Source organism: Sinocyclocheilus anshuiensis, unplaced genomic scaffold (assembly GCF_001515605.1).
Source record: "Sinocyclocheilus anshuiensis isolate Anshui unplaced genomic scaffold, SAMN03320099.WGS_v1.1 scaffold2056, whole genome shotgun sequence".
Lineage (NCBI taxonomy): Eukaryota > Metazoa > Chordata > Actinopteri > Cypriniformes > Cyprinidae > Sinocyclocheilus > Sinocyclocheilus anshuiensis.
The window spans coordinates 575621-592024 of NW_015551026.1; the positions used below are offsets into that span (position 1 = coordinate 575621).

At 36.0% G+C, this 16404-nt stretch overlaps 1 protein-coding gene across 1 annotated transcript in view; it reads left to right on the forward strand.

The window, feature by feature from the left end:
• Positions 1 to 8919: 8919 nt before the first annotated feature.
• LOC107661135 (zinc finger protein GLI2-like) overlaps positions 8920 to 16404 on the forward strand; it is an 83645-nt gene continuing 76160 nt past the window's right edge. The window contains exon 1 of the mRNA XM_016450599.1: positions 8920 to 9218. The gene's annotated coding sequence lies outside the window, so the exon portion shown is untranslated. The remainder of the gene's footprint in view (positions 9219 to 16404) is intronic.

Consider the following 16404-nt stretch of genomic DNA (forward strand, 5'->3'; position numbering starts at 1 on the left):
TGCAAAGGCAAGTAGTGAAGAGTTAATTCATTCCTCTAACAGTGAAGCAATGGAAGGGTTACAAAAGCACAACAGGGCAACCTAACAACCTCTGACCTCCTCTTCCTGCGGCACTCCCAGGAGGAATCAAGTAACTCTGATGAAGCTTACATGATCCCAAATGTGATCCACACACCATTGTAGCTTAACCTTAGCTTGGGGGACTTTGTTAAGTGATCTCAATTCGTCATATGCAAAACAAAGATCTTGAACATTAAAGAAGCTTCTACTAAAACTGTACAAAAACGCTCTGAATATTGACAATACAGCTAGAAAAGTGTAGCTGTTCTCAGTTCCTTAAACAGCCCAGCTACACTCTCTATTATTATCAGGCACATCCTTTTCTGGGAGGCATAATGCAGAAGCATGAACATGTCGTCAAGGGTTTGCAGTGAAACAGCATTGGAGAGCCTCACCCAAGCAACTGGCCGGCAAGAGGGTTTCCTCTTTTAATGCGCGCAAGATGCATATCTCAAACCAAACTCATATCAACATGTGGCCTCACCTGAGGGCCCTTACAACTCTCCCTGGTTTTTGGGGCTGAAAGAGAGAAGATAGCATTCAAAGCACTATGCCCAGAGAGTGACGCACGAAGCTTCAGCATTTATCAACACATCAGACACATTCCTGTCAGTTCACGTTTTGACAGTACCACCAACACTGAGAAGTGAACCATGAGCATCACAATTCATCTGACTTTAGACAATGCAACACAGAAACAATGTACAGTTACAGCTAGATATCAGATGCCAAGAAAAGAGGTGACTGAAGACATGGAAAAAAATATCTGCAGTAAATCTTCATTACGTCAAGCATTTCAAATCAAGAATAGAGGCATTTGTGAGGGTCAACCTCTGAAAAAACCCGGTAAATGTTTTATTTTTCCCTGACTAGGGATGATATATACTGTAGGTACTATGAGTTTTTATTTATTTATCACAAAATACTTTTTTTTTTTCAGAAATCAGATTTTTATCAATCACAATATATATAGAGAGAGGGCATATTTATTCCAATGTCATTTCTTTGAGTAAAATATTTTAATAATAAATTTTAAGTTTATGTCCATTTAAAAAAACAATTTAGTAACACTGTTAAATGTATTCTTTAGCAAAATATTTATTCATTAATTCATTCATTTTAGTTTAGTTTATTCTGCCAACTACTACAGAATTGTAATATTGGCTATACTTTTAAAATTGTGTATGTGACTATATTTCAGACATGTTCAGACAAGTCAAAAGTGTAAACATCTTCTGGAAAGTCCATTATTAATTAGTGAATTTGGTTAAAGAACTTGATTATAACCAGATTTCAGTGATAAAACAACAGGACATTTCCTTGAATAGATCATACCAAAGGCTATTTCTGTGCTATCTTTTAGGACACACAGCTGTTCAAACCACCTGTTAACAACCACAGTATCATTGGAATGTCACACGAAAAAGCTGTTTGTGCTAAAAAATAAGGGCTTGGCCTTTCTCTCCTTCTTGTAAAATAGAGTAGGATACACCAGCACAAGGGACATGGCACAATTTAACACACAACAAGTGTGGAGTTCAAGGAGAAATGGGGGTCAGAGGTGAACTCCTCCCACAACAGCGGTTCTCACATACTAGAAGGTGGGGGTAGAGGGGGTCCGGGGCATGAAATCAGAAGGGTGGAGGAGACCATGCTATAAGTTACACACCTGTCAGGCTCGAAAATGGAGAGGTGAAAGAGGGTCACCATGCAATTTGTTTGCTCACTGGATTTTCTAAAATATTGTGGCAAAGTTGCCGGGTGATTCTTCTCGGTGTCAGCGCTAAAACAAGGTCACACGATACATTCAATATGTGTGAATGCGTGTACACAAACACATACAACCATAAATATCCAAGTGCCTTCTGGGAAATATATAAGATCACATGCGGTAAACTAATCGCAGTCTTAGCATAATTTGCAAAGGCACATACTCAATGGCAATTCACATAGGATGCAGTCTTGTGATTTATTTGGTTAGAGATGTTTGACAGCTGTGAAACATTTCACTTGATTTTTAACATCTCACACAAAGAAGCACAGTTTTTATGCTTTTTGTGTAAAGTCATATCCAATTTGACCTGTGTTACCATTGCAACATAACATCTAAAATGACTGTAAAATTGATATGAACAAGTCTTAACAGAAGTGCTTTTTTTTTTATATTAAGCTTCACATTTATGTTTTTTTTTTGTTAAATACACCTCAAGACTCCTGTGTTCTATTCTGTGTAGCTGCTTTTGAATGCAAGGATGATTCCAGTGTGAACGCCCTCTTATGGTGTTTGAGACCTTTTCCGTAAGAAATCAGATTCAAATTCAGCACATGCTTATATCATGCATAAGAATTGTGTTTGAATTTGGTCTGCATCATATTCCAATACCATTCCTCCTCTCTCTGCCACCACTTCCATGTCCTCACTTTACTGTCCCATCAAATAAAGGTAAAAATCACAAACAAAAAGACAATATTAAGAGTAAGCATTAACACAGTTCCACTCCCCTGATGACTTTATTATGATTCAAAGCCTTTGAACATAATGCATTTAGAGATTATAGGCAATTTGGAACAATTTAGTAATCTAATATAGCAGAACAGCACCTCATCTATCCTAGCATACAGTAAGTATGCAAAAAATATGATTTTGTATTGCGCATACAAAAACAACCTTACAAAATCAGAATCAGCCAGAAAGCAAGTAGTTAAGTTTAAAGAAATTACTAAAAAAGTTAAAGAAGAAATTGTTGAATAAAGTTGTTATTTTTGTTTTCTTTGCACACAAAAAGTATTCTCGTTGCTTCATAACATTACAGTTGAACCACTAATGTCATATGGACTATTTTATCAATGTCCTTACTACCTTTCTGGGCCATAAAACGTTTCAGTTGCGTTGTTGTTTATGCAGGGTCAGAAAGCTCTCGGATTTCATCAAAAATATCTTAATTTGTGTTCCGAGGATGAATGAAAGTCTTACAGGTTTGGAACGACATGAGTGCGAGTAATTAATGACAGAATTTTCATTTTTGGGTGAACCAACCCTTTAAATATGTGGCAAGCAGACAGGTTTGGAACGACATGAGTGAGAGTGATTAATGACAGAATTTTCATTTTTGGGTGAACCAACCCTTTAAATATGTGGCAAGCAGTACATAAATAAAACTGCAATCAAAAGTTCACTCTTGCCCTCTAGTGGCCAAATCAAGAGCTTTTCATTTTCGGCTTCCCAAACTGTGGCACTCTCTTCGCTCAGGTCCTCAAACTAGTGATACAACATATCTATCATTAAACTAAAAAGCAGGCCAAACCACACATTACGGGAAAACCGGAGGCATTTTTCCAGGTCACCGTCCCACTTCAGAGGTCTTTAATTTTTTTTCTCTCTGGAAGCGTAAGTTTGTCATTAGCAGAGAGGATATTATGGTCAGGTCGCGTGCTCTGGCACAGGCACTGCTAGCACGACATGGAGGAAAGAGACGTTTATGAGTCACAGATGAGTGTTGCCTGCCTGGTACAAACATATTTAGCACTAGATAACATCTAGGGTCAGACAACAGCCATGTACAGCCCCACACTCATTTTGGCCCTCAGACAAGATTCGCATCAGTGCACTGTCAGAAAAACAATGTATAGACATCAGATATTGTGCTTAAAATCAGCAAGATCTCACTGTGAACAATTAATCTGTGAATACGTTCCTTTTTTTTTTTTTTGTCACTTTGTCTAATCAAAATGTCATAACTGGATCTTACAGTGAAAGACTTCTCTCTGGCCAGACTTCTCCAATCATTTAGTCTTGCTTAAACTTCGTCCCTACAAGCTCATGTTCATTTGCCTCTCAAATATCAAAACTGAATCAACGATCAATGCATAGAACCAAGGCTTGCCATTTAATAAAACGGAACACTGGTCCTCCGTAGAAGCAACATAAAATAAAAAAAATAAAAAAATGGCCAAATGGGGCCCATAACAACAATGGACCCCTCTGACTTTCCTTTGTATAGGGACAAATCTAACCACTGACACATTTTTCTAAATATCTTCTTTTGTGTACCACAGAAGACATTAAAGGGATAGTTCACCCAAAAATGAAAAATCTTTCTTTATTTACTCACGTTGCTCCAAACATGTATGAATTTCTTTCTTCTGCTGAACACAAAAGAAGATGTTTTAAAGAATGTGGGTAATCAGTCAGTTGCTGGTAGCCATTGATTTTTTTTTTCCATGCTATGGAAGTCAATAGATGCCAGCAACTTTTGGTTACCCACATTTGTCAAAATATCTTCTTCTGTGCTCAGCAAAAGAAAGAAAAATCCATTAAACTCTGATGTGCGTCATAATACAGATCTGTCACTATTTCCGTTTCACTGCAACTTTTAACTATTCAAAAAAAAAAATCTAATTAAAATTGTATTTGTCACACACAACCATACATAGTACACCGTGCAATGATTTCTTGACTCTCCACACACAGAATGAAAATCAGCTTAAGAATGACATAGAAATAAAATACAATCAGAACAGATTTAATAAATTAACAAATAAACAGAAATAGAATGAATGCTTGTTTTCTGTCTCTAACTACTGTAGGTTGGAGATCACAATTAGTGTCAGCAAAATGAGCTTTGAAGGGACAGTTCACTCAAAAATTAACACTTTCACCATTTACTCACCCTCATATTGATCCAAACCTGTTTAACTGGTTTTGTACATATAATGAAGTCAAGTCAAAGTGACTTTTATTGTCATTTCAGCCATATACAACTTTTACAGTACACAGTAAAAATAAAAAAACAATGTTCCTCCTTATAAGCAACATAAAAAATACATACTAACATAAATTAAATAACAACAAAAAGGCCAGTGGGGTCCAAAACAACACTAGACACTACTGACTTTCATTGTATGGGCAAAAACAAACCACTGAGACATTTGTCAAAATATCTTCTTTTGTGTTCCACAGAAGAAAATAAGTCATAAAGGTTTGTAATGACAGGAGGGTGAGTAAATGATGAGACAATTTAAATTTTTGGGTAAGCTATCCCTTTAAAAAGAACTATTGAACCATCTTTTGACATTCATAAAGATGGCGACGTCTAATTTGCCTAAAATAAATGGGGAAGCCACAATTTAAACCATGGGCATGAGTCAGTGGAGGGCACAGTAACCCTCTGATTTTCCTGTTCTTTGAAGTGGCAACACTGGTCAAAACAAAATAAACCTTCCCATGACAAACCAGCCCAATCACCACCTCCTGAATGGCCTTTCCGTTAGTTTCATGCAAACTTTAGCATGAAAATGTTAGACTTGCTTTGTGATAACATCGATAGGGCTGTAAAATTATGGGTATTAATTTGGGGTTCAAAGAAAGTCTAGACATGATGGGCCTCCATCTCAATAATCCACCAGCATGACCAACCTCAACATGCATTCAACCACTTATTTATTCACATTAAAAAGAAAACAATGCCAATTTCTAAAATAAATCTAAATTGATACAAACAAAAGAGCACTCCTAAAACAAATAGTTAAAAATACTAAATGTGTATAGTTCAAAAAAGCATTTGTTATGTGAATCAGAGTCTAAGGTTTTTAAATATTTACATGACACTCTTTGAAAAGACAAGGGAAAGTAAATAGTGTCTGTTAGGCCCAACCAAAATGGCAAACATGAGTTCTGATCACAGTGTTCTTGGTTTGACAATAATTGTTGTCAAATACAAAATACCTAAACAGTCAATTCAGCCAAAACACAGAATGAGAACACAAACAATATTCGATATTTTCGATTATTCCAGTTTGTGACTCAAATTTTTCCATATATTTAAAACAATTATATATAAGATATATTGAAACTTTTGTGAAACGTAGTAGCACACATAGGCCTACCTTTTCATGTGGCACACATGGGGTTTCAACCTTCAAATATAAAACTGGATCTTCCGAAAACGAATTGCAACAACATGTTTTAAAATAAAACAACAAAATTAAAATGGCAAAAAACTAGGGCATTTACATATTTGTTTTGTGGTATTTTAAGAGTTTAGTTTTGAATGTAAACCTAGAGGTAAATAAAACCGGGGCCAGTAGCACTGTTGTTCATATTTGGCGCCTCCCAGCGACAAGGAGATGAATCGACGTGATTATCTTGTGAAACGTGTAATAGTAACGTTGACAGACGTTCCATACTAACATCACACTGAGTTAAATATGCAGCTAACCAATAAACAAGTTTGAAAAAAAAGGAGAGGAGGGGGTCATCTTTTTTTTTTTTTATGTAAGAGCATGTGGAGACTGAATTTGAGCTAGAGTGTGTACCACTAGATGGCGATATCTCCATTTTGTTGCCTTTACCACAGACACATCTACTGTAGATACATTGGAGCAATCTGCGAAAAGGTGAATGTACTCCTACAGATGTGAATCTACTGCACGCATCCAGATGGAGTATCTCTACCTTATATTTTATATTAACATTCATTCAAAAGTTCAGAAATAAATGTACATGTGAATCTACTGCACGCATCCAGATGGAGTATCTCTACCATATATTTTATATTAACATTCATTAAAAAGTTCAGAAATAAATGTACAACATGCACAAACAATGTCTTTGCCTTTTGCTTAAGACAATTGATGCATGCCTAATTGACACAACAGTCATGTTTAGTATGGAGGACCAAACATGCAGAAATAATAAATAAATAAATAACAGGAAAATAAAGAAATAAATTACTTGATAAAAACAAATATAGTTCATTTGTAATAAAATTTAATCCTGAATTTATTTTTATGACCTTTTTCCTATATGTATTATGTTCTGTATTTATTTTTACATGTATTTTTATTCTTTTTAAGTTTTATTTACTTATCTTATCATTTATTTTTTATATTTATTTATTTATTTTAAATGTATTTATTCATGCGTTTATTTATTTTGTATATTTATTTATTCCCACATGTATTTATTTCCAGATTTATTTATTCATTTATTTCTTCTTACTTTTCCGTGTGCAAATGAGGGAGGCGATCCTTGCGGAGCTCTCAACCAATGATTCACCGGAGCTCCGCAAGGACCGCCTCCCTCATTTCCATGCTGCACACGGAAAAGTAAAAATAAATGAATGAATAAATAAATAAATCTGGAAATAAATACACGTGGGAATAAAAAATAATAAATACATACATAAATAAATTAAAATAAATGCAAAAACAAATACATAAAATAATATAATACATAAAGGAAAAAGTAATAAAAAAAATAATTCAGGGTTAAATTTTATTACAAATGAACTATATTTGTTTTTATCAAGTCATTTATTCCTTTATTTATTTTCCTGTCATTTTATTTATTTATTTATCTATATATTTATTCGTTTTTAATTTCTGCAGGTTTGGTTCTCCATAGTATAGAAAGCAAAATGTTTGGGGCTATGTGAGTCAGGAACAGACATTTTAAGGGTGAAACTTTTCAAAAGCCAGCCTGCATGCATTTCAAAAGGCCTTTTGATAAGTCTTGATAAGTTTTACAAGGCATATCATGGAAACTATATATATTCAAGAGACCTGTTTGATGTAAAAGGGCTCATTTTACATTAGTTAAGGAATCAACTTTAAAAATATATATATTTTCCGTCTGTCTACTCAGCATAGCCTCCAACCAAATGTCTTATTCAATGTCTTTTAGTAGTAGCCTATGTAGTGTACTTCTTGAAAAACATATATGGAAAAAAAAATAACTCATGACAGGCCTAAGTGTAAAAATATATATATTTTTAATTATTATTATTCCTTTACGTTCTATACAATGTCTTTTGAGCATTATCTAATCAGTGAGAGTTTAACCCAATTGGCAGGAGGTTAAAAATTAATCGTTTGTAATCCGTATAGATGATTTTGAATTATTTTTGAAAGTGTAGTGGCTGAATCATCTTTAATTAGTTGCAAGTAGGCTATTTTTCCATCTATTTATTCAATTTCGAGTAATTTTATACATTTGTAAATATTTGGTGATCTAGGAAAAACAACAATTGAACCAATCCAACAAACAAACCGTCTCCACTTTTCCACTAGGTGTCGTTGTATTGTGTTAATCGTTTGGCAAAATACATTATTACTGAAAAAAACAGACTGATGGGTTTTATAGTGGTTGGAAACCAGCTGGCGTGCATCAACCACAAACAAGAAAGCATTACGATTTTAGTTTATTCATTCATTTATTTACTTGAGCGAAGATATATCCCTATAATTTATCCAGATAAATTAATTCCAATAAATTGCAATAAACACACACATAGACACAAACAGTCTGAAAAATTCAATTGCTGCTTTATTTTTTTTATTTTAATAAAAAAAAATCTGTCACAATACAGTTCATTTCACGTTTAGACCATTTTAATAAAAAATGATTAGGGCATTTTGAGTGGAAAAAGAGTGGAAAAGTGAAATGGATAGGAAAAATGTTGGGATAATATTTTAACAGTGTAAACTATGAGTTAATAACACAAGAGGTAGGCTATATGAATATAAAGTTGCCTATTAAAAAAAGAAAAAAGAAAGAAAGAAAGAAACGTTATTTCAACAAACCTTAAACTGCTCATTGAGTCACTCGAAAACATTTAAAATATTCTTATGCAAAAGTTTGGCAAATCTCCACTGAAACTTGAAAGCAAACTCTTAAGCTTCAACTACCTTTGGATTGATGTAACCCGGCCCATCTGGTGAAGAGAGTGGCCCCAAAACTCAAAGAACTGGGGGGAGAAGTGGAGAGGAGGGCAGATCGGATTGAAAACAAATCACGCCAACAGATCTCCCACCGCACATCACATCTTACGATTCAACAAACTTGCTTGGGGTACATTTCTGCCGTGTTGAGATAGACTTCAAAAATTACTTTCTAATGCTCGAGTAACTAGTCTTTTGAAGTCGCGTGTGTGATGGATCGTCAAAGTTTGCGAGATGCAACTGTAGCGCTTCGTCGTCCGCGAATGATGTAGTTTTCCCTTAAACATTTGCTTTTGCAAAGCAAAATAATTCGCTGATGGAGTTTCGTGACAGAATCCAAGGCACGTTTAGCATTTTTGTTGTAAGTACAGTTACATTGTTTTTCGGATGCACGCTGGACAACTGAGCAACTGACGAACTTTACAGCATCAAAACAGGTAAATATGTATTTCGTTATGATTTACTCTTAAGTTAGCAAACACAGTGTGCATGCAGATTTCATGAGAACAGAGTTTACATTTCATTTTATCTCTCAATTGTTTTAAATGTCTCGACATCAACATGCTGTAGCCTATGTGTCATAAGCTACAGTATAGCCATGCTGACGAGAAGAGGATTTGGCAGTTTACTTTTCACTATATATTTATTGACTTGAGCAATCGCAAACTTTTGTCAAGTGTCCCAGGTAGGGATGGGAAATTGGAATCGCAAGGAATTTAGCGATTCCGTGTCTGATTCAGATTCTTCTGAACGGTTCCGGTTCTTAAAGATTCGTTTAGTTTTCTACAATTCTATTTAGCGGCGACACCTTCACTGAATCTTAAACATGCAGCCAACTGGAGTCTGATTGCCAACGACTCCTATGAACCGGTTCTTTTTAAGTGAATCTAAATCATAGTCTGGATCCTTAACGTATAACTCAAGTCGGTTGTTTTACTGATTCAAAAACAAACAACGCGACAAGTGAGGTTTGATTCTCGCACAAATGAGCTTATGAATCGATCGGTTACTGATTCAATCGGATTCACTTTCTGAACCAAACTTTTGTCGTGTTGGACTCGAAGTAAACCAACTGTTATTGTTGTACTGTTATGTTGTATTTAAGGCTAACTGAGGAAACTTCAATCTGACTGAGTAGTTAGTAAGTGCCAACGTGTAGTTATAGACATTGCATTTAGTTGTAGCTAGTGTATTTAATATAATTAGGACTGCTTGATTTCTTATATCCAGATCTCAAATCATCTAGTCATTCGGCGGCAGATTGCTGAAAATAGTTAATGCAATAATGCAGTTCATTTCTGCATCGAAAAACAAACAGTGTTGGTGAACCAAACGTTATTAAAATGATTCACTTCTGGTTTAAAAAAATGTAACTATTTCTGAATAAAAAAATAGTTCTCGGCTCCCTTAAAATATTGTCTGTCTCTAAACGCCATAGTTTGTTCAAGTAAGTTCTCAAAGAAGATTATTTGGTTTTTCTGTTGACACACAAGCTCAAGTAACTAGCTGCCAGTAACTATATACAAAAGTATTACAAAGAATTTAAGGTATTATCCAAAGTTTAAAGGATTGGCAAAAAAGTGCGGCCAAGAGCATGCCTTGTTTTCCTGAAAAAAAGAAAAGTGTGTGCATGTGTTAAATTTAATGTGATGCCCAGTTGAGAACATTAGCATAAGAATAAAAGGTCTTAGTGAATTTGCCATTGTGTAGAATGAGAAGCGCCAGCAGTCAGAGGCAGAGCGAGTGAAAGGATTCAAAAAGAAAAAATGATGGTGCATTCAGATTATTCAGTCTGGTTTGGGCTATGGTCATCAGCTTCTGAAGCATGGGTCGACCGTGTCACTTTCATCTTCCTTTCCTTGCTGCTCTGCACATTTTCACACATTTCCCTCTTGTCCTGCTGCCTATATTGGGCTGTTCAGCCTTGGAATTCCGCGGGAGATTTTAACAAACGCTCATAAAGGGGGTCCTTGAATGACATTACACATGCACCAGCCAAGGACAAGACAAAGCGATGACATTCAAGGAAAAAGTTTTAGAAAATACCTCTACTGTTAGGATACAAAAACATCAAGGAAATTTCTATAAAGATTTTTTTTTTTACATTTGCCTTGTTTGACATTTTCCTAAGCTTTGTCATATTCTTGAGAATACGAATGCAATAATTTTTTTGTACATCCTCAGCAAATTTGTCAAGTGAAAAAGGCATAACTCTTTAGAATCTCAAAGAGCTGAACTAGAACTAGACTTTACTTTATATCTCGGTCAGACAAAAGTGCCTGAAGTACATTTGTGTCTCAAATTGATGAGACTTTAATGGCCGTTAAAAGTGCTGTGAAAGACAGCTGTGTTTCAAGTTTGTTTGTCGTGTTTCTAGTGTCATTCTGAATTGAAGATGAGGGCAGTGTGGTGAGAAAACAGAGGTGTGAGAAGTGGTAGCAGCTTACATTCTTTTGCCCTCTCAAAGGCTGTTCTTTGAAACCCATCTCCTTGGCTTTGGCCCGTAGGACACGGGACAATCCCTGCATTTTAGCTGGTGTCGGACACCCCTCCAGACATCCACCTCATTCTCTCACAAGTGTCTGGGGTTAATTAGGATCACATCACATCCGGTTTATGAGTGTGGATGGGGTCCTTCACAGTTTTTTTTTCTCCCTCGTTCTCTCATGCAACTATCAGGGCATTGTTAAGTCTGTACCGATGTCATCAAAGAAACCCATGAAACCACACACACACTCTTATATATATATAAAAGACTTTACTAAGCCATTAAATAGCATATGGCAAATCAGAGAAAGGCCAGAGTTTGATTGATTGACCTCATTAGTCATCAGCAACTGTTGCCAAGCTTAAAGGAAATAAGGCCTATTACAAAGAGTCCTAGTCGCTTAGACGAAATAGCAAGTTTTCATTTTCAAGTGAGGAGTTGATCTTTTACATATGCTGGATACTTACCATATGTGTTATTTTTAATAATGCAGCAATGCATTTTATATGAATTCCAGATCCCAGTGGATTTGGAAAAAGTTGTCGTGTAATGCATGCTCATGTGTGCGGTAAAGAAAGTACATGGGCAAGAATACTGTTCACCTTCCTCTGAGGCCTGTTAAGCTGTAAACCTTCTACTTTGTTCTCCTTCACATTTTTTGGCTCTCATACGCGCACCCTTTCATTTCCTTTGGGCCACCTTTTAAAGAACAGCTGGAAAATGAACAGTTGAAATGTATACTGTTTACATTAAGTTATATTTGACTTGCCATAGCTGTGACTCTATACACAGTGAACGGCTAACATTCCCAAACCACGCGTCCACCTGTGATTCATGCAAAACAGCAGACAGTATGCGGGGGACGGACCTAAATTTATTTTATTAGCTGACCATGAATAAACATCATACTTGACCAAAATTACAAGTCTGTATTTGAATTTTAGATGAGGTGTAGTTACAGCTGAGTATGTTGGAATATCCATAGAACATGAAAACAAGCTGTGGTGCTGGGAATTATATGTAGATAACGGTCAGAATGAGTTCAGTGGTTCTCAAACTGCATAGGAGTTTCCCACGACTCAATAATAGTCCTTTATTATTATTTATTTTTACTGTATTTCATTCTTACTTTTACATATTTTTTTTCCCAATTTGGCTTATTTAAATATTTTTCAGTGTTATTTCTAGTGTATGATCTATATACAGATTTATTCAAGAGCAATCAAAGTCCATGCACCACATTTATATTCTTGCACTAAAGAAGTACAATTATACGTTATATATGTGATATATGTTACATGTGATCAATGTAGTTTAATTCTCGAAAGGATGATTCTAATGATTCTGTTCTTAATAGTGAATCAGAAACACAGGGCTCCAGACTGCGACTAAAACAGTCGCATTTGCGACCAAAAATATTAATTTGCGAGTGACGTTTTTGCTGAGGTCGCCACTGGCGACTAGGCCTATATATATTTACATGTTATGACTTAAAAATTTGCATGCAATGCCTTTTTTCCTGATTGTTTTGCGATCGCATAATTTGCCGTCTCTAAAAAGTCTGTGACAACTTAATAAAATGGTGTTTTTCAATTTATTACTGAAATGATCTCACCATTTGTCAAAGGAATTACATTTCTTTTTTTTCCAAATACTCCTTAAAACTACTAAAAGAATCACTGATGAAGCTGTTAAGGAAACGGAATTGTTAAGATGAATAAAAAACCCAGAACAGGAATCGATAAATTCTTTACAAATCCCAGCACTGACTTTAATTTTTTTGATTTGATCAAAGGTGGTACTTATCCTGAAAAGTTTGTGAACCACTGAGTTAGTAGAAGTTTTACTTAAGATCCTTCTCAATAAGAGAGGAAAGAATATAAACCTGTGAGTGTCAGGATAGGCATTATGTGCAGCTTACTATCAAGTCAACAGCCAGCGTTAAATCAAAGTACACTGTGGCCTCTGAGGGTTAGCTTTGATGTGCTAGTTAATTAATTCCTGAAGGGCTGCTGACAAGCTATCCAGTTCTCCATTATGGGAACCTCTTCACAGCGGCTGCCTGGATCATTATTACAGTTATTGTATCATCTTCACAGCCTCTGAGTCACAGTTTACCCTCTCACTGTCACAGGCTCAAACAATAGCACACTATTCCAAGTGTTTGTTGTCAGAGCTAATTGGATGCAGAAACCGAGTCTGAATGGTACAGAGGCCACCGGTGGTTCACCAGGGTAGTCTTCTGTTTCTGGAGTTATTGGAAACGGAGAAGTCGATGCAAGGGAGTTGTTATTTATCAGACGGCCTCCCAGCTCCTGACCAGACTTGCTAGGAATGGAGTGGGCAGACAGAACAGTCTCATTGCGTTCCATAGGATGAGCAGGGAGATCCAAAGAGGAGCGCTGAATCCCTGCCAGGCCACAGACTCCTTTCCAACAGACTGGAAGACGAGCTGGATGTGTTGAGCAAGGAGAAGCCATGTGGTAATCTTTAGCAATCAGCCCGCTCCGTTTCCCCGACACACATGTCCACTCCCGCTCGTGGCCTCTCCCTGAACGCCGTGCTGGCCCTCGGCCAGGCTGCGCCGCACTCGCTGTGGAATCCTCTTACTACGCTGTGCTGGATAAGGATCATGTGTGTCCCTGTCATCATCTCGCAATTCCTGGTGTATCTTAAATATATGACTCCCCACATTGGGATCTTTAGAACAGTGTCTCAAAGATTAGAAACATTCATAAAAAGGGAAGTTTGCATAAAAATTAAAATTCTGCTATTATTTTGTGTATAACAATGTATAGTTTTGGTCTATTCTATAGCCTACTCAAAACAATAGAGTGCTGAAGCAGTGAATCCTAAAAGCTGGAAATTAGTTATCATTAATAGGTTTTTTAATTGGTTATTGGTTAATAAGGTCCGTGCTTACCATAAGCTCAAGATATTTTCACAGCGATGTAAAATACATCAGTAATTCCACACTCAAAATTTTTATTAAAGGGATCATATGATGCGATTTCAAGTTTTCCTTTCTCTTTGGAGTGTTACAAGCTGTTTGTGAATAGATACTTTAAGATTACTTACAACAGAACAGCAATGCATTTTATGGACGACCGTTTCGTGAACCTAGGAGAGGAGGCAATTCCAACTTTGCTATGACAATCTGGCGCTTCTGAATCAGCGACTATAAGTATGTTTTGATATTAGTTTAAGTATTTGCTATTGACTGTGCAAATGCGGCGTTTTGCGCAGTGTGCGTGTGTGTGTGTGTGCGCGTGCGCGTGTTTGTGTGTGTGAGAGAGAGAGAGAGAGAGAGAGAGAGAGAGAGAGAGAGAGAGAGAGAGAGAGAGAGAGAGAGACTGGGTCAGTTGGCCAATCAGAGCAGACTGCGCTTGTCAGAAGGAGGGACTTTGTAGAAAACGAAGCGTTTGAGAGAGGCGGGGCATAGAGGACCTACAATAATGTACAGTATTTAAAAAATAATGTGTTTTTTGAACATTAAAGCATGTCAACATATTCTGTTACACCAAATACACAAAATAATGATCTTTAAAAAAGCATCATATGACCCCTTTAAGCATTTTTGTGTCTTGAAATAGGCCATAGCTAATAAGTGGCTAAATGGGACTACTGAGATTATCTGGGATATTAAACATCATCATGCAGAACAGGGAAACTAAACTACTCTACTAGTTTGTACTTGTGCTCTTGCAAACTATTCCAACTAAAACTTTCCAGCGTGTAGATTTTAAATAAAGATTAAAAGATTTGTCAGAAGCTTAGTGGTGGTAGCATTGAATTTATTCGACAGTGGTGTAATTTGTTCCTAGGATAACTTTCACTATTTACTTCTGGCAATTTTTATTTAGGCGTTAAAATTGATAAAAGGTGTGTTCATTTGTGAAGATTACATTGATGATCAAAATGTGGAAGATTTATAAACTTTTGTTGGTTACAGAGCTTATTTTCTGCAGTAATTCAAAAGCCAATGGAAAAGTCCTATTGGCTTTTTGTAAAGGGAACCAGAGGGATGCAAACGTACGGATTGGCCTTCACAATGTCACCATCCTTCAAGCACTTTATTGTATGGCTTCAGAAAACCTTTGTTTGGACCTCTTTTATGATGCTTTTATCATCCTTTTTGTAGTTTTGGAGCTTGACAGCTACTGGTAACTATAAACTGTTGTTGTTATATGCATAATAGTTTATGGGAAAAAAGGTTTGGAACAACATGAGGGTGAGTAAATGATGACAGAATCTGTATTATGGCCTGATATTTCAAATGTATATTTATAACAGTGCTGTAAATAAACTAAAGGTCTCTTAAGTGGCCAGTAGGTTATCACAGCTAACTCACAGATGGATGAAGTGTCAGGGTGTAAAGCAGCTGGTAAAATTAGGAATCCACACAAACACCATCACACGTTACAGATACCAGTGTATCTTCACCCTCCGGACTCCTGCACAGCTGACAGACCACTTTCTTGCAAAACAGACAACAAAAAAAGCTGTAAAATAGGCTCACACATGCCGACAACATGAAGAAATCATCAGAGAGACCAAGATAACAGAGAAGCCTCACACTTTGAACTGAGGAAATGCGTGGACCTTAGGGTTCAGAGATGGCTTTATGTAGGAGAATGATGGACTGATATTTTCAAGATGGGACTGTGCATGTAGCTCATAAACCAAACAGTGAAATGATAGATTGGATAGTTCTAGCTCTAAATTCTGATCAGACAAGCCATGTTAACTGCTGATAAATTAAATGCTGATAAATGTATATGATCACTGCAACCATAAACAGTCTACAGTTAGGCTAATGAACTATATTACTTGCTTTTGTTTATTCTGGTCACTGTTAATTAAGAACTTTGTTCAATACATTTAATTCAAATAATATGAATAAATAAATAATACATTGAACATTTCTGTATTTTATCATATTGCTTTTTCTGCAGTTTTATAAAAGCAAAACACACTTGAGGTCATGCACCACAGTGATTTTATACTGTCCTTCAGTGATTTTATTTATTTATTTAGACAAAATATATATGGAGGATCAAACAAAAAAAAATTATAACTCTGTAAAAATAATGTATACATAAAAAAAAAAAAAAAAAAAAAAAATAATTTTATTT